This window comes from Suricata suricatta, chromosome 17, assembly GCF_006229205.1.
Source record: "Suricata suricatta isolate VVHF042 chromosome 17, meerkat_22Aug2017_6uvM2_HiC, whole genome shotgun sequence".
Lineage (NCBI taxonomy): Eukaryota > Metazoa > Chordata > Mammalia > Carnivora > Herpestidae > Suricata > Suricata suricatta.
The window spans coordinates 16,760,719-16,784,755 of record NC_043716.1 but is presented as its reverse complement, the minus strand read 5'-3'; the positions used below and the strand labels follow the sequence as shown (position 1 = coordinate 16,784,755).

The 24,037-nt window shown below is 41.0% G+C and overlaps 1 protein-coding gene and 1 pseudogene across 3 annotated transcripts in view; one reads left to right on the top strand and one right to left on the bottom strand.

Moving 5' to 3' along the window:
* Window positions 1–24,037, bottom strand: part of FAM222B (family with sequence similarity 222 member B) — a 72,458-nt gene that overhangs the window by 22,428 nt on the left and 25,993 nt on the right. The window contains exon 1 of one of the 3 annotated variants that reach the window (XM_029928220.1): window positions 18,773–19,020. The exons of the other annotated variants lie outside the window; for them this stretch is intronic. The gene's annotated coding sequence lies outside the window, so the exon portion shown is untranslated. Of the gene's footprint in view, window positions 1–18,772; window positions 19,021–24,037 lie in introns of those variants that run through there. 3 annotated transcript variants of the gene reach the window in all.
* LOC115282273 lies at window positions 6,563–6,775 on the top strand (annotated as a pseudogene).

Sequence of the window (24,037 nt, the reverse complement as noted above, 5' to 3'; positions counted from 1 at the left end):
AAGAGGCTTCCTCATTTCAGAAACTGCCTTGTAAAACAAAATAAAAACAATTACCCTTTAAACTTCTCAAAGATTCAAAGTACATAACTCATACATCTTTTAATTTTTTTTTATGTTTTTATTTATTTTTGATACAGAGAGAGACAGAGCATGAGAGGGGGAGGGGCAGAGAGAGGAGGAGACACAGAACAGGAAGCAGGCTCCAGGCTCTGAGCTAGCTGTCAGCACAGAGCCCGACGTGGGGCTCGAACCCACGAACGTGAGATCTGACCTGAGCCGAAGTCGGAGGCTTAACCGACTGAGCCACCCAGGCACCCCCACAACTCATACATACACCGATCAGCAGAATTCTTTTGCTCCTTTCTGTAGCTCTGAAAAATTCCATAATCATTCAGCATTGTTTTTGTTTATCAGTGGTTCTAACTGGTCAAATATGTGTCTTATACCATGTTAAGCCCTACTCAAACAAAGCAATTTGACTCAAGATTACTTTAGTATTGAATAAATCAGGAAAAAAATTATGTATGTTTTATCCTACAGATGTCCAAATGATGTGCTTTTCTTAATCTCAAAGATACCTCAAAGAAATACGACTAACACTACCCAAATTAACATCTATGGACAGGAGCAGAAAACAAAAATTCCTAACTCTTCTATTCCTGGTACACTGCCTCCTTCACTCATGTACCCATTCGCTCTCCTAATTTCTCCTCTGTAAATTCTCTCCATGGCATCTCTTACCAACTGCATGTCCTTATCAACCTTCACCCTTTTCCCTCTGTTAAATCACTCCAGACTGGAAATAGAAATTACCCAAACAGACTTAAGGATGGCAGCCACAAAGCGGTGGGGGGCCTGCTATGGGGAGCCAGAACCCAAGTGGTATGGGAGCGTCCCCAGAGGGATGCAGTGACTACTCTACCATCCAAGAGCGATGAGCCCCAATAAGGTCAAATTGGATCCTGATTTCTAGATACCTGATTTCTAAATCTCTCTACTAACAGGAACAGAGGTTATTTGGAGAAATGGCTGAGGCACAGAAATGACTCCAGAACGTTTTACTGTGCAGGAAAAGGAAGGAAATGCTCAATGACTAACAGTGATATGTCAAAGAACACAGAAGCTTTGAGATGTTCAATTGGTGAGGGAAACTCCTGAGAGAGAAGTTTACACAGGAGAAATCGGAAAGAACAATGAATAGGTACATGAGTGAATGAAGCATGTCCTTGCAATAGAATAATTACAAACTAATGTTTTCTACCACTGTTCATAAGATCTTTGGGTACTATCAGCCAATCTTTTGAAATAAAAGTAAAGCAAATCATTTGATAACCTTTAGGAATAAACATATAAGTATATAAATTTTTCCTGATTATACTGCAAATCCTGGGATAATTTGAACATCTAACAAGTAATAAAAGATTATATATCTTATTGAATAAAACAGAAAATCCATAACATATCAAGAAGTTGAGGGGCACCTGGGTGGCTCAGTCGTTTAAGCGTCGACTTCGGCTCAGGTCATGATTTCATGGTTCATGGGTTCGAGCCCCGTGTCACGCTCTGTGCTGACAGCTCAGAGCCTGGAGCCTACTTAGGATTCTGTCTCTCTCTGTCTCTCTCTCTCTCTCTGCCCCTCCCCTGATCACACAGTCTCTGTCTCTCAAAAATAAATAAATGTTAAAAAAAATTTTTTTAAAGTCAAATAACTATTCTTATACACTTGAAACTAATGTGACATTGTACATCAACTATACTTCAATTACAAAAAAAATTAATAGAAAATCATGAGTCTATATTAATATAAATATATAAACTAATAAATTTAAAAGAGTGGAGAAGAACAGGATATTTCCAGAGTTTCAAAGTATCTCCTGGGGCGCCTGGGTGGCTCAGTCAGTTCGGCATCCGGCTTCGGCTCAGGTCACGATCTCACGATTATGGGTTCGAGCCCCACGTCGGGCTCTGTGCTGACAGCTAGCTCAGAGTCTGAAGCCTGCTTCGGATTCTGTGTCTCCTTCTCTCTCTGACCCTCCCCTGCTCGCGCTGTCTCTGTCTCTCAAAAATAAAAAAATTTCTTAAAAAGTTAAAAAACAAAACAAAACAAAGTCCTCCTTCCAAAATACAAATAACAAAAGGAAAAAGAGTAACTTTACACTGGAAATGTCCAGCAGGCGCCACCTTAATCAAGTGATTGAACATTACCGGTAATAGGACACATAAAAATTCTGCACTTCTTGAAATTATGCAATGAAATTATGCATTCCTCTCATAATACTCCTGCTGAAGATATATAACCTAAATTAAACATGAGGAACCATCAGGCAACCCTAAATTTAGGGACGTTTTACAAATTAACTGTCAGAAGCATTAAAGTCATTAAATTCAAAGGCCTGAAGAACTATTCCAGATTGAAGGAGATCAAGAATATACAACAGATAAATGCACTTGTGTGGGACACTTGGCTATCTCAGTTGGTAGAGCACGTGACTCTTGACTTCAGGGTTGTGAATTCGAGCTCCAAGTTGAGAGCAGAGTTTACTTAAATAAATTAAAAAATGCAATGTGTGGTGGGGCGCCTAGGTGGCTCAGCTGATTGACCGTCTGACCTTGGCTCAGGTCATGATCACATGGTTTGTGAGCTGAGGCCCCACATGGGGCTCACTGATGTCAGTGTAGAGCCCGTTTCGGATCCTCTGCCCACCACCACCACCCCGCTCCTCCCCGATTCATGCTCTCTCTCTCAAAAATGAACATTAGAAAAAAATGCAACATGATTCTGAACCGGATCCTTACTGAAATGAAAGACATTACTCATACAAAGAGCAACATCTGGGGTTCCTGGCTGGCTCAGTCAGTGAAGCAACCAACTCTCTCTCTCTTGTTTTTTGATGTTTTCTTTTCTTTTTGAGAGAGAGGGGACTGAGTTTGAGTCGGGGAGGGGCAGAGAAAGGGGCAGAGAAAGCGGGAGACACAGACTCTGAAGTAGGCTCCAGGTTCTAAGCTATCAGGCCAGAGCCCGACGTGGGGCTCAAATGATGAGCTGTGTGATCATGACCTGAGCTGAAGTCAGATGCTCAACTGAGTGAGCCACCCAGTGTCCCCAACCAACTCTTGATCTTGGCTCAGGTCACAATCATGCAGCTGGTGAATTCCAACCCTTGGTCTGGTTCTATGCTGACAGTGTGAAGGCTGCTTGGGATTTTCTCTCTTCCTCTCTCTCTCTGCCCCTCCCCTGCTCATGCACACCTCCACACAAGCTCTCTATCTTGCTCTCAAATAAACTTTAAAATAAAAAAACAAATAGCAATATCTGAGAGGGGTCTGAGAATAATAATAATGTATCAATGTTACTGATTTTGATGGTTTTAGTATGGTAATGCTGGAGGGGGAGTACCTTTGTTGTTAAAGATAAATACTACTAAGCTCTCTCTCTCTCCGCTATACCAGCTGGGAGTGAGCAGAGGTCCGGTTCGAACCTGAAATAAACAATCTTTGTTGTTTAGCTTTGAAAAAAAAAAAAAAGATAAATACTAAAGTATTCTCAGATGATGAAGCAATCAGGTCAAATGATCAAGGAAGAAAAATATTCTTTGTACTATACTTTCAACTTTTCTATAAATCTAAGGTTGTTTCTACACATTTTACTTAAAAAACAAAAAATATGAGGTCCCTGGGTGGCTCAGTCGGTTAAGCATCCAAATCTTTTTTTTTTTTTAATGTTTTATTTATTTTTGATACAAAGGGAGACAGAGCATGAGAGGGGGAGGGTCAGAGAGAGAAGGAGACACAGAACCGGAAGCAGGCTTCAGGCTCTGAGCTAGCCATCAGCACAGAGCACAATGCGGGGCTCGAACCCACGAACGTGAGATCTGACCTGAGCCGAAGTTGGAGGCTTAACCTACTGAGCCACCCAGGCACCCCACAAATCTTTTTTTTTTTAAACATCCAAATCTTGATCTCAGTTCAGGTCATGATCTAAGGGTTGTGAGTTCAGTCCCTTCATTGGGCTCCGTGCAAAGCACAGAGCCTATTTTAAAAAACAAAAAACAAAAATCAAAAAACAGGCATCTGGGTGGCTCAGTCAGTTAAACGTGCAACTTCAGAAGCTCAGGTTATGATCTCCTGGTACATAGGTTTAAGCCCCATGTCAGGTTCTGTGCTGACAGCTCAGAGCCTGGAGCCTGTTTCACATTCTGTTTTCCTCTTTCTCTGCCCCACCCCACCCCCATCCACGCTCTCTCTCTTCTCTCTCAAAAATAAAAACATTAAAAAAATTTTTAAAGAAAAAAACTAACAAAACAGGGGCACCGAAGTGGCTCAGTCAGTTAGGTGTTGACTTTTTTGATTTCAGCTCAGGTCATGCATGGAGCCTGATGCAGGGCTTGATCTCTCCCTTTCTCTCTGCCCCTCCCCAACTCATTCTCTCTCTCAAAATAAATAAGTGACCTTTATAAAAAAATAAATTAAACAAAAAAGATGGTGTTGAAGTCTGGAAAGGGAGTGGGGACTGGAGATCATAAAGAAGAGTTGGAGAAAGTGGTCTGTTGGTAACCATTATTATTTCATCTAAACGCAGATAATTTAGCTCTACATTGGTAAGTGCTGACATGTAGGGTTCTTACCATCTGGAATAGGTTTCCTGTATCTTTCTGCCTTATCAACTTCCAATTTCTTTTCAACACTTACCTGAATAAAATTTTCTCCAATGTCTATATTTCAAATTCTCCCCCAATCTCCATTCTGTTCTGGCAATGCTTACACTGTGTAGCATTCAGTGCAACCCTCTTACCCTAAAGATAGAGAATTTCAGGGGCGCCTGGGTGTCAATCAATTAAGCATCCGATTACAGCTCGAGTCATGATCTTGCAGTTTGTGGGTTCAAGCTCTGCATCAGGCTCTGTGCCGACAGCTCAGAGCCTGGAGGCTGCTTCTGATTGTGTCTCCCCCTCTCTCTGCCCCTCCCCACCCCTCGTGCTCTGTCTCGCAAAAATAAATAAAATGTAAAAAAAAAAAAAGGAGAATTTCACTTTTGGAAAGGTTCCAAAAGAAATGTCTATCCAGAACAAGGTGCTATTAATAACCCTTCTTTTTCAGGCCTGACATTCACTAACATTCCCTTCAAGTTCATGTTTCGGTAAGAGTTTTGCAAGCCCTCTCTTTCCAAGCACACATCCCGAACCTCATCAGTACTGCCTACAAACTCCTATGCTCTAAGGGTAACCCTTGTTACATCTTCCGGAGTATAACAGAGTTATAACATTCTTTCCTCCCACCATACAAAAAGTTTCAAATGACATCATAAACTTTATCTCTAGACTTCCTGAAAAGGACCCACTACAACTAGCTTCTCCACTTTCACACCAACAGCAGCTGGCAGGCAGAGTCTTGGTTATTCCACAGCAGAAAGGTTTTCGGTAACAATCAATGAAGAGCTTTGAAGTAGTGTAAGGACCTCTTTCCTTTTTAGTGTGATCAGGGAAGCTTTGGAGGAGAAACAAGTGTATTACAGCTCCTTTCCAAAGAGCCATGAACTTTTTTCCCTTACTTCACACGAACACTAAGAAAAACAAACTCTTAAAATGCATTGCCATACTCCTTGGCCACTTATTCTCAACAAACATTTTTGTTAATTTTTTTTTTACATTTATTTATTTTTGAGAGACAGAGTGAGACAGAGCACGAGCGGAGCAGGGGCAGAGAGAGAAGGAGACACAGAATCTGAAGCAGGCTTCAGGATCTAAGCAAGAGTTCAGCACAGAGCCCAATGTGGGGCTTGAACACATGAACCATGAAATTATGACCTGTGCCAGAAGTTGGACACTTAACTGACTGAGCCACCCAGGTGCCCCTCAACAAAATTCTTATGTAGCCACATCCATAACGAATCTAAGGAAACCGATAAGCCCTTGTAAAGAGAGCCTAATAACAAAGGACACTAAAGTGAGCAAAGACCGGGCGCCTGGGTGGCTCAGTTGGTTAAGCCTCTGACTTCGGCTCAGGTCAGATCTCACATTCGTGGGTTCGAGCCCTGCGTCAGGCTCTGGGCTGACAGCTAGCTCAGAGCCTGAAGCCTGCTTCCAGTTCTGCGTCTCCTTCTCTCTCTGTCCCTCCCCCTCTCATGCTCTGTCTCTGCCTGTATCAAAAATAAATAAAACATTAAAAAAATTTTTTTAATTAAAAAAATAATAAAATGAGCAAAGACATCTGAAACAGGCGGGGGGCGGGGGGGGGGGGGAAACGGACAGCAAGTTACCTGAAGATCTAAGAACAGCCCCAGGTTGGAACTGACTAGTCTTTTGCATGTCAAGGAGATAAGCTTTTACTTATGAGACCATTTACATCAAACAATTGAAGGCAAAGTCTGAAGGAAAACAGCACAGGGACTTTGTCATCTTCAGAGAAAGACAAACTATTCCTTCCTCTTTTTTCACCTAGCAAGGATGTTTCCAAAGATACCATGCAACCTTCTATTAAAATAAAAACTACAATAAAACATTTTTTCAGAGAGGCATCTTTGAGCTCTCTGAGTAGATACCATGAGCGAAGCTCAACTCACCCTTTCAAGTTAAAAAAATTTATGGACAAGAAATTATCATCAAAATTAAATGGTAGCAGACATGTCCAAGGAATACTGCAAGGGTTCAATCCCTTTATGAATCTTACGATAGATGAATGTGTGGAGATGGCAATTAGTGAACAACAGACTACTAATGGAATGGCGGTAATACGAGGAAATTGTGTCATCATGTTAGAGGCCTCAGAACGAGTATAAACAATGGGGATGTTCACCTGAAAATACCAACTGCTTCTACATGTCCTCTCTCCATAGCACCTGTTTTACTACAATATGAAAATAAGATCATGTGCATTAAAAAAATTTTTTAGCGTTTATTTACTTTTGAGAGAGAGAGAGAGAGACAGAGGGTGAGCGGGGGATGGTCAGAGAGAGAGACACACACACACAGAATAAGGGAGAATCAGAAGCAGGCTCCAGGTTCTGAGCTGTCAGCACAGAGCCTGACATGGGGCTCAAACCCACAAACAGTGAGATCATAACCTGAGCTGAAGTTGGCCGCTTAGCCAACTGAGCACCCAGGCGCCCTTATCATGTGCATTTTCATACTGAACTATTTTGTTAAATAAACTTTTTAATAGCCCAATATTAAAAAAAAAAAAGTCATACTAAAATTCCTATAGCATTACGAAATGTATCCTCAGTGTCCTACTGATTTTTAAAGTGCCTCAAACTAAAGTTTACTTCTGTACTTTGAAGGAATTTCATATGCAAGCAGAAGACTAAACTGCACCTTGCCAATTACTATAATCTTACAATAAGCACAAATTGCTGTGAATGACATTTAGTTCCATCTCAGTCTATTCTCTTATGATAAGGAGCAATGAACTCAAGGGTATGATCTCAGAATATAAAAAGCCATTAAGGCTGCTCCTAATAGATTCTTTTAAAATATAATCCTACACAGGATCCTCTTCAAAAGAAGGACAATATGTTTTAATCGTAAGATGAATTTTTACAATGCTTTGATCTCCTGTCTAAAAGAGGTCTGTAAAAAGAAATAACTACAGTGGAGGGAAGGAGTAAAATGTGTCATTCTGGTTATTAAAATCCATCAAGTTCATACTTCGGTCTTAGGATAACTGCAGCCAAAAACTGACTTGCAAGTAATTATCCCCACTATCTGCAATAAAAGTTAATTGAACATAATTGAACTAACGCCCTAATCGGAGGGAAGCTGCAACTGGCAAACAGCCCACTCCTCCTGCTTCTTCAATCTGCAAATGAAACTGCTAATGATAATTTGTGGACAAACAAGAAATTGCTCTCATGGTTTCCCCAGTGCAAATCACTCAGCAATTCGGCTAATGCCCAGCATGTTGAGCCAGAAGAAAAATCATTAACGAGTGCTTCCTTTGATAAAGATGAATTTTAACAATAAACAAGTCCATTAAGGCTGAGGGTTGCTGAGAATTGTTAAATTTCCCCTAAACACTGTTGGCTTGGTCTCTATACCCTGTACTATGCACTAAATGTGCCCTGGGCTACTACCATGTAGTACGAAGAGGAGACATCATACAAGGCCAGAAGCTACTATTACACTAATAACTTATCTTCTTCTAAGAGAATCCTGGGTAATCTCATTTTTTAGACAGGCAAATGGCATTGTTGATCTGCTTCAACAGCAAAGATTAAATCACTTCTGAATGGATTTTGGAGTTGATAGATCCCTGCTGCCTGGCTCATCTGCCTTCAATTCTGGATAAGAGCTGCATCCTTTCTCCTGGAATTTAGTGCCACTCTCTGTTTCTCAACTGTGTCTAACACTCCCGTAAGGTTATTGTGGAATCTTAGGAAGCCACTCTGTTTTACAGAATGAGAAGATCATGGTCTTTATATCAACAGGACTTATAAACGTGTAATGACCCTGCTAAGGTGACAAAAAGGAAAAGAGAGGAGCCCAGGTGGCTCAGTTGGTTAAGCGTCTGACTCTTGATATCAGCTCAGGTCAGGATCTCACAGTTTGTGAGACGGAGCCCCATGTGGCACTCTGTGCTGACAGCATGGAACCTGCTTGGGACTCTTTCTCTCCCTCTCTCTCTCTTCCCGTCCCCAACTCACTCTCACTCTAAGTAAATAAATAAATAAATTTCAAAAAGAAAAGGAAAAGAGTAAAGCAGGTACACAGTGCTCACCTCTGCTGACTTTCATTTTTTAAAGTAATCTCTACACCCAACATGTTCTTGAACTCACAACCCTGAGATTAAGAGTCTCATACTCTACCAACTGAGCCATCCAGGTGCCCCCTCTCTGCTTATTTTACTTGGGCTCTATTCTGGCAAGGAGGTGGCTAGAAATTAATACATTCAGAACCTTTCCCAAAGCAGCAGCTGGACAACTGGCTCATTTGGTACATTTTTTGTTAAAAGTTATTGGGGGAGGGGGTGTTGGAAAAAAAAGTTATTTTAGAATGTTTCAGTTCACTCCTGCAGTCATTAAAATATACTTTCTGATGGAAATAGAGGAAAGCCTAGAAATAGCTCAACCAAGATATACAAAAACAAAAACAAAAAAACGAGAGAGGATCTAGAAACTGTAATATGCATAGTAAAGGGAAAAAGAGTTGAACCTGAAAAAGAGAACACTTAGTAGGAACATCCTTCATTCATTTGCTCCCTGGGCATCTGTGATGCACTAGGCACTGTGAGAGTACTATGTATTGGAAACACAAATATGACAGATAATAGCCCTGGTAAGAAATGTGATTACTGTGGTGAATGTTTCACAGTATATACAAATATCAAATTATTATGTTATATACCTTAAACTAATACAATGTTGTATGTCAATTATATTTCAAAAAGAAAAAAGTGAATAAAGTTGTTTGAAAACCAAAATAATGAAACAAATATTTCCAAGGAACAGTGAGAAAGAAGGGAGAACAAAAATATAGGTCACTGAAAGCTGAGCAAGAATGTACCAGATTGAGAAGGGTAAGCCACTCCAGGCTGAGAAAACTAGCATAATGAAAGGCAAGCACAACTATACTAGAAAACTACCATTATTAGGGGCGCCTGGGTGGCTCGGTTGGCTAAGCATCCAACTCTTGATCTCAGCTCAGGTCCTTATCTCCGAGTTACGAGTTTAAGCCCCACGTTGCGCTCCATGCTGGATGTAACCCTACTTAAAAAAAAAAAAAAAAAAGTAGCCTAACTAAATGTATGTTTGGGAACCCACAAGTGGTATAGTATGAAGAGTTGGGTGTTGAATGTATGCACCAAACCTGGAGATTGAACCTGGTGTGCCAAATTATGAAGAGCCTTAAATTTCATATTAGAGGGACAAAACAACAGATTAAGAATAAAGCTGGGTTAGAGTCCCATGTTTCAAGAGAGTAACATGATCAGATGTCTATTTTAAAAAATTATTTTTTATGTTTATTTTTTGAGAGAGTGAGAAACAGAGTGCGAGCAGGGAAGGGACAGAGAGAGAGGGAGATGCAAAGTCCAAAGCAGCTCCTGACCTGTCAGCAGAGCCTGACTCAGAACTTGAATCCATGCACTGTGAGATCATGACCTGAGCCAAACTCAGATGTTTAACTGACTGAGCCATCCAGGCGCCCTTCAGATGTCTATTTGAAATAAATCTGTTGAAAATGTGAAAGATAAACAGGAGATGGCAGAAATCAGTTAAGTGGCTATAGTGATTTCAAGGATGACATCAGATGATGATGATCTTTAAAAAGGGTGTCATAAGAGAGCCATCATACAAAGGAGGGAGTAATTTCTTTTTTGTTGTTTTCTTAAGATTTTTTAAGTAATCTCTACACCCAATGTGGGGCTCAAACTCACAAACTCAAGATCAAAAAACGAGAGAGGATCTAGAAACTGTAATATGGATAGTAAAGGGAAAAAGAGTTGAACCTGAAAAAGAGAATCACATGCTCCACCAACTCAGCCAGTCAGGTGCCCCTAGTAGATATATTTCTGAGCTTAAAAATAGATTAATAAAGTATGAAGAAAGGCAATTTTAAACTAATATGAACAACACTTTGACCTTACTCAATAGTGGCATACTACTAGAAATACTGAAGCAAAAGCAATGACTATTCCTTAAAAATAAAAGAATTTATTTTCAGTAACTAAGAATTTAGACTATATGACCATTAAACCAACTTCCAGATTCCAAGATTCTAAATCACTTACAAAGGTGATTTTATAAAGTCATTAACGACTGCTTACTTTTGTAGAGAGGTTTATAATTTCCTAAGCGCTTTCACATGGATTCTCACTCGCTTTTCTCAAATGCCCTATGAGATAGTTTGCACAGGGATCCTCTGTCTCTTTTTCAGAGATAAACTAGGAAAAGCTCAGAAGTGCCTCAACTACAACCAGGCTTTCTGTCCCCCCGCTCTGTGCTCTTTCTGTTCTCACCACTGCCTCCAACAGTGCCTCCGCCAAAAATCAATTCTGAGAAACCATCCCTCTTTGGTCATCGGTTCCAGTGTTTATTTCGAAATCAGGAAATTCTGCATGTCTTCTATTCATTGTTCAGGAGTTTCAGCCTAGTCCTGTGTCCTCTTCTAGGTGAATACGAGCTGGTCATCTATCTTATATAAAATTCCTTCGTATTTGTATACTATAAAAGATCTATCATTTCCTAATCCTGGCTAATTACGCCCAATTCCTTGAGGATTTTTCCCCATATATTCTTTCCCTCCTTAAACTAGTCCAGTAATGTGATCCCCAATTTTGTACTAGCTCCAGGAAGACAATGAAGTCTTCCCATAGACTCCACTTCTAATCCCCAAGTTTCTATTCAAAAGTACCTCTCCAATTAATTCATACCAATATTTACTGAGTACTTACTATGTAGCAAGACATTGTTCTAGGAGTGAGGGACTTGGCAAAAGAGAAAAAAAGAAAATAACTCGCACTTCCATTTTTACATGGTATATAGTGAGAGGGTCAGACAAACTTAATGAACTAAGTTGCTCTTAGGTGATAAATGCTATGAAAAGGAAAATAAAGCCATATAGGGAAATGAGGACTATTGGATGGGACAGCCATTTAAAGTAGCATAGTTAGAGTGGTCCTCACTGAGAAACTGTAGTTCTCTCCATGGTTTATCTGCCTAGTTTCAGTGCAAGACAGCAAGACAGCTTTTAATTACAGAACAGATTTTTAAAGCAATTAAACTATAACCAATATAGTTTTTCCCTTCTCTCATTTCGAGTTTAAGTTAGACACTTGTACTTTTTAAAGTTTTATTTATTTATTTGTTTGTTTTTGAGAGAGAGAGACAGAGAGAGCGAGAGCAAGCAGGCAAGGGGAAGAAGAGATACACGGAGACACAGAATCTGAAGCAGGCTCCAGCGTCTGAGCTGGCAGCACAGAGCCTGCGCAGGGCTGGAACTCGTGAACCATGAGATCATGACCTGAGTCGAAGTTGGACGCTTAACCAACTGAGCCACTCAGGACACTTGCACTTTTAATAAAAAGCAATTTATCAACTTGTTTAGAAGAAGGGAATCTTATTTCTGTAATGTACAAATACTCTTCAAGCAATACTACAACAAAATAATTCAAGCCTGCACAGGCAGGCGCACGCACACATACACACACCTCTGACTTTGATAAGGACTAGCATTTCCCTGGTTGAGCAACAGTACTTTCTGAAGTAGCTGTGGGAAGCTAAGACATGAGCAGATGTAGATAGATAGGTGGATGGAGGCAGCTGGTGGAAACAATTTCAGAGAGCTACAGAATTGATGTGTAGGCTTAAGTGGTATCAGCCTCTCACTTCCAAGTGCACTTGGAACAATGTCCCAAAAATGTACTATGAATGATAAAAATGATACATCTCATTTGGGGCATTTGTTTAGCTTAGAGAAGAGGCAAAAATTAAAACACAGCTTCCTGAAAAAGCAACTTGTTCCAACTTAATTTTGCCATGGACCACAGAAATAGGCAAAGGACTTTTTTTCTTTTTAAATTTTTTAAGTTTATTTATGGTGGGGGGGATAGAGAGTGGGGGGTGGGGTAGAATCCACGCAACACCGAGCCTGACATGGGGCTCAATATCACAAACTGAAACCATGACCTGAGCAGTCCTTAACCAACAGAGCCACCCAGGAGCCCCCAAAGGAGTTTCCTTTTGTCTTTCTGCAGAAATGCTCTAACACAGTATCACACTCCAATTGTACCATAACCTCACAGGGATTGAATGAACCCTAAGTACTAAAATCCTTTGTAAAGCACTTTAGTGAATGCACAGTAACACTTAGCAGGACAGGTTAAAACCAAGATATGGGATTCTTCATTAATCAAGTGGTCTTACTTTCTGTTGAATGAAAAAAAGGTTCTGGGAGGATAAGATAAGCAAAAGGCAAACAAGAACCTTTACAGTTACAAAATTAATGTCTTCACAATAGTACAACCACTCTCAGCTGAACAGCTGGGTAATACCTAAGGCCCATTCAGAAACCCAGGAAATGTGTTTTTTCCACTGATATACTGTGACCTGGGATGAGCGGCCTTTAACTTCTCATAGTCTTGATACATCTTTCCTTTTTTTTTTTTTTAAGGTCTATTTATTTTTGATAGAGAGAGCGGGGAGGGGGGGGTAGGGAGAGGGAGTAGGGGAAGGGCAGAGAGAGGGAGACACAGAATCTGAAGCAGGCTCCAGGCTCTGAGCTGTCATCACAGAGCCCGATGCAAGGCTCAAACTCACAAATCATGAGATCATGACCTGAGCCAAAGTCAGATGCTCAACCAACTGAGCCACCCAGGTGCCCCACATCTTTCCTTTTAAAATAGATTAAGTTCTACCCTTTACATAGTAAGTGATAAGTGAAATGCCAATGGAAGAAATACTTCAGATTTTGGAAGGAAAAAAGAAATTTAAGTTATGACTAATAACGCTGATGGTTCTCCTCTGAAGCAATCGGGATGATGTCTAAATCCTTTCAATTCTGCAAGTGGCATAAAATCTTATTTTCACTCACATCAGCAACTGGTCCTCAAAACCACTTTGCTGAGTGCAAAGAATTAGCAACTGGTCATGGAAACCTTGCCTTTTAAATCTGCTGTAACATTCAGTTGACCTCCCAGAGAGAGAGAGAACATTTCCCCACCAAACAGTACTTAGAGAAATCCTGAGCTCTGAAATGTATAATGTATGGTACTTCTTTAATCACAACCTGATATATGACTTCTAAATGGATTTCATTTTGGCCAACAGCTCTCACCACAAGAGAATATACAGCCCAATGTTAGGAGGAGGGGTTTGTTTTGATAACACCTCTTTGGCTTTCCATCTATGGATGAAATACTGGCAAATACCATGGGGCCAGAAGATGACAACAAAGAAAGTATATTAGTACCAAAAGCTAGTTTATCTATGATCTACTTGGAAAATCTTAATTCTCCCTAGGACCTCAGTGTAATTATGTGACAAAGTCTTCAAAAATTAAATAAACAGGGAACTCCTGGGTGGCTCAGTTGGTTAAGCATCTAACTGACTTTGGCTCGTCATGATCTCACCGTTCATGAGTTCGAGCCCTGTGTCAGGCTCTGGGCTGCCAGCTCAGAGCCTGGAGCCTGCTTTGGATTCTTTGTCTCCCTCTCTCTAAGCACCTCTCTCTAAGCACCTCCCCTGTCTCGTGCTCTGTTTCCTTAAAATAAATAAATAAATATTTTTTTGTGCTCTGTCTCTCAAAAATAAATATTTTTAAAAATTAAAAAAGAGGGGCACCTGGTGGCTCAGTCGGTTAAGCGTCTGACTTCGCCTCGGGTCATGATCTCACAGTCCGTGGGTTCCAGCCCAGCATCAGGCTCTGCTGACAGCTCAGAGCCTGGAGCCTGCTTCAGATTCTGTGTCTCCTTCTCTCTCTGCCCCTCCCCTGCTCACTCTCTGTCTCTCAAAATAAAATAAAGACATAAAAAAATTAAAAATTTAAAAAGGAAGGAAGGAAGGAACGAACGAAGTTTAATCCAAGCTGTATCTTACTTACTGGTCTTTTGAATGACCAGAGAAAGAAAACAAATCTCTAATAATCAGTTTGTTCAGCTAGAAAGTCCCAGTTAAAAAGCAGAAGAGGTTACTAAAGCTATTGCTAGGAATATCTTTGAATTTTTACCTGTCTGTATTTTGCCTGCTTGCCTTTCTGCATGAATAATCAAGTACTGACTCTGTTCTCTGATCAGGAATGAATTAACTATAGCTCTGCCCATGTGTTGGTAAAGACACCTCTGCCCTTTTCAACTTGGTTGAAATGTAACAAACTCAGTCAATGATTGAATTTGATATAAGCAGCCCAATGGTCCTTCCCTCAGATCCATCAGCACCAAATATAATAAAACTTCAGTTTGGCCTTTTCTTTACAGCTCTATCTTTTATTCCTCCACCATCTCATCCTGAACCTTCCTCCTTTTCTTGATTGATAGTGGCATCTTTGTCTTTGAATTCCCCTCATCACTACAGAAATAAAACAATCTCTCACAGCAGAAATAGGAAAATTTCAAGTCATTTCAAATAAGGATCTTGAAAGGAGTTCTTAGAGAAAATAATTAAATATATTAGAAATACAGAGCACCCGGCTGGCTTAGTCAGTAGAGCATGTGATTCTTGATCTCAGGGTAGTAAATTCAAGCCCCACCTTGGAATAAAAAAATTTAGATATAAAAGTTTATATCTAAAAGGCAACTGTTTCTGAATAGCTCTAACAATCCCTTAATAAGTGCAGTATCAAACATAGGGTAATTGATTCAGTGGACTTTTCCCCTTTCACTGACAGATTGAATCTCCTTCACTCTCCTAGGGCTCAGTTGGAAGATTCATTATTTATGCCCTCAATTGTTTACTCTGTCCTATTTTCCATCCATCCAGGCCCAAGGGCAGTGTTATCATTGGCCTGTTTCCAAAATGAATGTATTAGTTCACTGCCTAACTAGTTACAAAACCAAAGATAATCAAACACAGTGGTATCCTACGACTGAAGAGCAACCCTACCCACCAATGGATCCAGTAGAGAAGTTAATGACAATGCTGACCCAATGTTACCAAAAGCTAATTCTCTTAGATGGATGAAGTGAGATCTATCCATCATTCTAGCCTCCCCACCTCTCTTCTCTTTTTTTTGGGGGGGGGGGTGAGCCATTGAGCAACATATATGCAAATCTAACAGGATTCTTAAAGGGCAGTATCATTAGAAAGGCAGCTCTGGCCCTCACTGAGAGACCTGTAAACTATCGTGGATTAAACTGATTGAGATGCATTTTGCCTAGCAACCATTCATTAGGAAGAGTTCAGTAACTCACCAACAATCGATTCCACGTCTTTATCTGAGCAGGTAACAGACTCTACCAAGTCCTCTACCCTCTGGATTCAGACTTAGAGCAAACAACTTCCTCAAAAGATTCAGCTTCCAAGAGTCAACCCCTGGGGGAGGGGGCTGGGTTTTAAAACCCACAAAATATTGTCTAAGACACCTGACTGACAAAGCTGAATAGCTTAAAAACTACCACCATTCACATCTCCATATGAATGCATTCATTGTCTCTAAAGGAGTCTCTCACAAAACAGCATTCCCAGTTCTTTTTGCTTCTAATATTTTCTAATCTTGAGCAAGCTTTCCCCAATTCCAAACCTTACAACACTCAAGCTGATTATTATGAGAATCAACGCCAAGGGTCCAATCTTTTCCTTTACCTTCTCAAGGGGATCATTTTATACTTCTGATGTGAATGGAGGATTGGGCTTGAATCTCCTTTTAGAGAGAACACAGGGCCCTTTTTCTTAACACATCCTAAGCTGTGACTCACAGAAATAATCAGGATGGATAAAAACAGATTGCTAAAGAAAATTAAATCAGCTACTTTTAACTTCAGTGGCGCCATGTCCCCTCAACTAAGAGACTATGGGAAGTCATGGCTTCATATAATTGTTTCCTTGCAGAGGACCAAATCTGACAAGTTCCAGTTCCCTTAAATGGTATTTGGAGATGAGTGTAAATATACCTACGATTAGTTCTATACATAGCCTTTGTCTCCTGGGGGAAATTCTTTGGGGAAATCACTGTACCATGCAAAATATTGATTACACAAATCAGGCAAGAAAATAATAAAAATATAAAGTGAATGAAGAGTAACAGAACTTTACAAAGCTGTATTGTTTACCCATGGGTAGACAAAAAACCCCCTAGGACCCCAAATAGGCTGGCAACTTATTTTTTAGTAGAATCAAGATGCTTTAATATAGCCTTCAAATATTTTTTTTGTTACTTTCTCAGTTTGCTATAACTTAGACACCAAAGTGCACTTTGTTTTACTCAAAGCTTCAACCAATGATTTTTAATAGTTCATTCTCAGTAACAAGTCATGTAAAATAAGATATCTGGGGCCTTTCAATTTAAACATTATGGAGTTGTATGGGATAAATGGATAATAAAGACAACCCAAATCCAACAAAGGTTTACTACGAGTCAACTTTTTGCACAGTTCTTTTTTTAGATTTTTTAAAAAGTAATCCCTACACCTTACATGGGGCTCGAACTTACAACCACTAGATTAAGAGCTGCATGCTCCACTGACTGAGTCAGCCAGGTGCCCTTTTTTTGTATAATTCTGTAGCAAGGCTACTTGAAATGTAAAAGATAGATATGCACATAGATAGACAGACAGACAGATGGACTCCTGATCCCTAGTAAGCTTCTACAACTAAGACGGTTTCCTATCCTATTACACCTCTTCCTCATAATACTTAGCTTTCACCACAAACTGCCCCTTATCAGAGATCCAATAGTCAATGCAAAGAAAAAACACTGATCCAATTAAAACTGTAAGACAGCTCTAGCATATCAATTCTGGAATTCCAGTTAGAACAATCTGTGGAAACTGAACCTGGATTGTAAGAATCTCTCAATCATTTCAATTCCTATTTACCAAAAAGTGCTGCCAAAAATTGATACTTATCCCATCTGGCATTCTAGATCTTTGCTAAGCAACATTAAGATAAACCTGGTACAAACACCTTTGGTGAAAATGCCCAGGTAAATTAAGCAAGTTTAACATAAACACTGCCACAGAAAGACACACACACACACACACACACACACACACACCCCATTGTTTCTAATATCATAAAATTTGGGTTTTCTATCTTCAATTGATAACTTTCTACTCAATTAAAAACTTATAAAGAGGTTCCTGTTTTGGCTGAAGATAAGCTCTGTGTCCTTCAAAAAGAAGGGATCTATAAATTATAGAAATAAAAGAACTCAAAAGAGATAAATATACTTTAAATTGTAATGCTATAGCCACCCAGTTCCATAAAGTTTGGGAGGGAGGAAACTTTTAAAAGTAACTGAACAAAATCCATCTGGATTTTTTAAAAGTTTGGTTCTGGTTTTTCATGACAGAAACTAACCTCTCTGAAAATATATGGATATAAAAAATAAACTGATGGAGAAACAGACACGACTTTAAGTTTCAGTAACAGTAAGGCAAGTTTGCTTCTTTTCTAGATTTCTCCAGTAGGGCTGAGTACTAAACAAAGCCAGTGACAAGGTACTCAGGAGGAGACTAACAGAGTTAATTGCTAACAACTATTAGGATTTCCTTTAACCACAATTTGACAGTGGCTGCTCTTTCCACTAGCACCTTCTTCCTTTTCAGATTGTTTTTGCTGAATAAGGCAGTCCCAAGTAAAAAAATGGTGAAGACAGCCTTAATGGACACGGATGCAGTACAGTTCCAAAAACCCATTTCTAGCCTTTTTTTTCCCCTTTCTGTATCTTATCTTTTCTTTTCTTTTCCTTCCTTTCTTCCTTTCTCCCTTCCTTCCTTCTGTGTGGTTTACTGCATTAGATGCCACACAAGAAAGGGCTCCTCTTTTCTTCATTCATTTTATTTCATAAGAGACCGACATCGACATATCAGTAAAAAAGGAGGTAAGAGTCCTGAGTCTCCTTACCCTGCTGCAGTGGTGAGAAGATGGGAGGGAAAGAAGAATGAAGAGTAGAATCAGAAAATCAAAATAAACTGATGGGACATGGAGCTCTTACTTCCCATTCCATTTCCCCACAAGGTTAAGTCGGCTGAAGTCGGGGCTGCATTAGAAAAAGCGCGCGCTCGCGCGCACACACACACAGACACACAGAGACACACACACACACAGAGACACACACAGACAGACACACAGACAGACACACACACACACACACAGACAGACAGACACACACACACACACACACACCTCTTGAGCCAGGAGGGAAGGTGAGGTTCGCTCCGCAGCGCTCTGAGGGGTTCTAGGCTCCGCCCCGCCCGCTTGGGGCAGCTCAACCCTCCTCGCCCCGCCCCGGCAGGAGGGAAGAGAAGGGGCTTATAGCTGTCTTAGCAGGGGGAGGGGGAGATGGCAGCTCCGAGTGCCAGGCTCTCGGAGCACAGCACACGGTGGTGCGCCGACACCCCCTCCCCCAGCCGGCAGCCGCTTGCTCCCCTTTGCTGCCGGAAGCCAGCCCCGCCCCCTCAACTCCATCCCGGCCCTCCGCAAACCCCCTCCCGCCCGCACAGCCAATGGCAAGCCAGGGAGCCAGGAGAGCGACCCGCCAAGCAGCCAACTGGGGAGGCCCACTGGGAGGTCAGCCGCCGGGGATAGGCCAACTACCCGCGGCCCCGGCCCCTGCGCGGCTCCTCTTTGTTAGAGCTGCCCCCGTCTCTCCTGACTACCACCCCAAAGCCGGGAGACAAGCACCCCACAGCTGGGCCAGGTGATGCGGCGCCCCTCTACCGCTCCCCCGCCTGCTCTTTGCCGGGGTACTAGGAGTGGTCCCTAGCCAGGCAATACCTGCCAGGAGGCCTCAGACTTCAACAGCAATAGCCACCATATGACACCCGACAATAAAAAGATGCTCCTGGGGCCTCTCTGCCTCGCCCTTCTCTTCTCAGACTAATCAACTTCACACCGTGAATAGATTTAGGTTTGTGTATTCGATCTGCTGCAAACATCAATCCACCCTGTCAGAAACTCCTGTATCCTGCGACGTAGAAATTAAGAGGGGAGAGGGCATATAGGGAAGGTAGTTATCTGGAAGTTGGTGGGAGTAGGAGAAGGAATACATCAAATAATCTGCAAACACACACACCAAAACACACACAGTTGGCTCCAACCCAGTTCAGATATAAAACACCTACGTCCAATTAAATCCAAGCTAACCACTCCCTTAGCTGGTTTCAGTACAATCAGGAAACAAGTATTTTAAGTCTTGTTCAAGCCATATGCCAAAGATCAGGGGAAAAAACAAACAAACAAGCAACAAAAACCTCTCAGCAACCACCAGGTCACCGCATAACTGGCAAGCTGCATCAACACTTCAATCACTTAATGCCAACGTTAGGGGCATAACACAGCTGGGATGGAAATGTATCAAAGATTGTAGGAATTTTAAAAATATAATGTTTTATTTATTTTTGAGAGAGAGAGAGAGAGACAACGTGAGCCGGGGAGGGTCAGAGAGAGAGGGATACACAGAATCTGAAGACAGGCGCGCCAGGCTCTGAGCTAGCTGTCAGCTGACGCGGGGCTCAAACCCACAAACCGCGAGATCATGACCTGACTGAGCCACCCAGGCGCCCCCCATAAAATATTTTCTTAAGTACTGTGTTGAAGCAGTGCATGGGACTCATTTAAGAAAAATAAAATGGGGCACCTGGGTGGCTCAGTTGGGTGTCAGACTTCAGCTCAGATCAGACCTATCTCAGGGCTCCTGAGGTGGAGCCCCACATCAGGCTCTATGTCACTAACTCAGAGCCTGGAGCCTCCTTCAAATTCTGTGTCTCCTCCTCTCTGCACTCCCCCTCCCCCCACATTCTGGCTTTCTCTCTCTCAAAAACAAATAAATATAAAAAAATTTAAAAAGTAAAATAAAAATAAAATAGAGAGGCACTTGGGTGGCTCAGTCAGTTAAGTGTCAGACTCTTGATTTCACTCAGGTCATGATCTCATGGTCATGAGATCTCATGCATGGCTCAGGAGTTGGAGCCCTATGCATCGGGCTCTTTGCTGTCAATGCAGAGCCCACTTCAGATCCTCTGTCCCCTTCTCTCTCCTCAGATCCTCCCTGCTCATGCTCTTAAAAATAAATAAAACATTGGGGCATCTGGATGGCTTAGTTGGTTGGGTGTCCAACTCTTGGTGTCAGCTCAGGTCATGAACTCGGGGTTTGTGAGCCCTAGCCCAGTGTCAAGCTCTTTACTGAAAGCGTGGAGCCTGCTTGGAATTCTCTCTCTGCCCCTCCCCTTCTCGCTCTCAAAATAAGTAACTTAAAAAAATAAATAAAACATCTTCTTAATAAAGAAAAAGAAAATGAGGATCAGAAAAGGTAAGCTATTACCTATATTGTCATTTTTGTCCACAGAATTCTTGCAACTGTTAAATACCTATATCATACTCTACAATTCCACTTAGTTCCCCCAAGTAATACTATAATTTTTTTAATTCTTAATGTTTTTTATTTATTTTTGAGAGACAAAGAGAGAGAGACAGCACAAGCAGGAGAGGGTCAGAGAGAGAGGGAGACAAAGAATCTGAAGCAGGCTCCAGGCTCTGAGCTAGCTGCCAGCACAGAGCCTGATGCAGGGCTCGAACCCACAAACCGTGAGATCATGACCTGAGCCAAAGTCGGATGCTTAACCGACTGAGCCACCCAGGCGCCCCTAATTCTTAAAAGACAACAAAATGTACTTGCAATTTAAGCAGCCCTTTCTTTCTTTTGTAATGTTTATTTTTGAGAGAGACAGAATCCAAAGCAGGCTCCAGGCTCTGAACTGTCAGCACAGAGCCCCACATGGGGCTAGAACTCACAGGGTGTGAGATCATGACCTGACCCAAAGTAGGACGCTTAACCAACTGATCCACCCAGGCGCCCCTAAGTAGCCCTTTCTTAATATGGAGTTCAAAGCATTTCATATCTATAACCTCAGACTTCTTGTAAGATGGAAAAAGGAGCTGTGTGGACATGCCCATTTTAAAGACAGCTCTTCTTTCTAACCCAAATTAAAAGGCTGGCTTAAACAGATTTACAGAGGAACCTCACTGATGTTTCATAGAGTAGCATTCATTAGGTTCCATGAAAAGAACTAAATGTGAAAAATTTTTTTAATTTTAAAGTTTGCTAGTGTGCCTAGCAGGTAAGTCTAGTCTCATCCCATCTTCTCCTGATCTAAACCAAAAATTCAAGAACTCTCTAATTCACATCATTTAGCAGTCATCTGGCATTTTCTATGTTAAAATAACTACACAATAAGAAGCTACTGCTCAAAGTAGCTAACTATAAACGTAATCTTGATGTCCAATCTTGATGCACCAATTAATTTGCCAAGACATCAAAAACAAAGAAACAAACATACCGGTCTCACCACTATTATCACAAATATTCTTGGCAAATGGATAATTCAGATAAAATTTCTGATATCCTCTTCTAAAATATAAACATGGGACTCTTAGGGAGTTTCAAATACCTTAACTTAATTAAAAAGTCAAAGTCATCTTGCCCAAGTATCTATACAGTCCACTGAGACATTACAACTATTTAATAAAAGATCACTGGAGAAGCTCAAAACATTTTCTAAAGAATTCAAGTCCAATTTCTTTCCATGTCTCTCAAATGTACTCTACCTTTAAAAAATTTTTAATGTTTTTTTTAAATTTAAAAAAAAAATTTTTTTTGAGAGACAGGGAGAGACAGCACTGAGCAAGGGAGGGTCAGAGAGAGAGGGAGGCAGAGAATCCGAAGACAGGCTCCAGGCTCTGAACTAGCTGTCAGCACAGAGCCTGATGTGGGGCTCAAACCCACGAACCACCAGATCATGACCTGAGCCAAAGTCAGAAGCTTAACTGACTGAGCCACCCAGGCATCCCAAATGTACTTTATCTTTATTACCATAAACCTAAGAGAGACCCTTAACATGTCTGTGGGGTAACTATAACTTCTTTCTAGTCTTCCTCATTCTGCATACCATTGCTTTCAAGCATTTGTTGTTCTTAAAAAAGGCAGAGCGGTGCTTGGGTGGCTCAGTTGGTTGGGAGTCTGATTTCGGCTCAGGTCATGATCTCCCGGTTCATGAGTTCCAGCATCGGGTTCTGTGCTGACAGTTCAGAGCCTGAAACCTGCTTCAGATTCTGTGTCTCCTTCTCTCTCTGCCCCTCTCCCTTTGTCTCGCTCTCAAAAATAAATACATTTTAAAAAATCTAAAAAAACAAACAAACAAAAAACCCAGGGGCACCTGGGTGGCTCAGCCGGTTAAGCATCCAGCTCCGGCTCAGGTCATGATCTCATGGTTCGTGGGTTCAAGCCCTGAGTTGGGCTCTGCGCTGACAAGCTAGCTCAGAACCTGGAGCCTGTTTCAGATTCTGTGCCTCCCTCTTTCTCTGACCCTCCCCTGCTCGTGCTGTCTCTATCAAAAATAAATAAAAAACAGAAAAAAAAATTTTTTTAAACCCAAACACTAATTTTTTTTAAAAGACACAGAAAGTTACATTTATTGCACATTTACCAGGCCCAAGGCCCTGTGGCAAGAACTATATGTTTATATTTAGTATTTTGTCATAATAAGCCTATGACAATTTCCCCATTTTTACAGATAAAGAAACTGAGGCCCAGAGAGGTTGAAGAACCTTCTCTAAGTCATATGGCTAGTAAATGGAAAAGTCAATATTAGAATTTGGGGGTGGGGGTGGGGAAAGAATTTGAGTCTTTTGGGCTCCAAATCTAATACTCCGATCCATTAAGCTATATGTGGCTCTCTGGTACCTATGTCATCCAGCCAAGTTGCCACTCTATGGCTGCTACAGTTCCATAATCTGGCACTATTTTACACTATCAAACTTACTTCCTACCTTTCCCTAGCATGTTTCCCCCACACCAGACAAACGAATCTGCTTACTGTCTATCATATTCACCCATTTCTACTTTCATGCCATAACTTGTCCTGTTATAACCATCCCATTTAAATCCTACCCATTCTTCAAGCTCAAATTCCACCTTCCTTATAGAGCCTTCTTTGATACTGTCAGCAGTGATTCCTTTTCTGAATCACTATTACACAATTTAATTATTTTGTTGTCCAATATGTGATTTGTCTTCCTAATTTAGACTGTAACTCAGAACTTGTATTATATTTGCCTTTGTATCTTCTCCCTTCCCAATTATGCACAGTAAGGCATACATAGTAAAGTCCCCAATAACTATTTAGACCAGCAAACTTTATAGCAAAAGAGTGATCCAAATCACTAAAATGATCCTAGTTCTCAAAAAAAGCCACCAAAGTTGAAACCATTAATAAACCTCTTCATTTTCAAGATAAAACTATCAATTCTAACTCTGCCACTACTAATTACTTATCTAATCTGTACTTCAATAGTATCACGGACAAACTGATAGGAGGGGCTTCAAGAGGGCTGGGAGTGTTTCTTGATCTGGGAAACTAGTTACATATGTAACGTTCAATTTGTGAAAAGTCA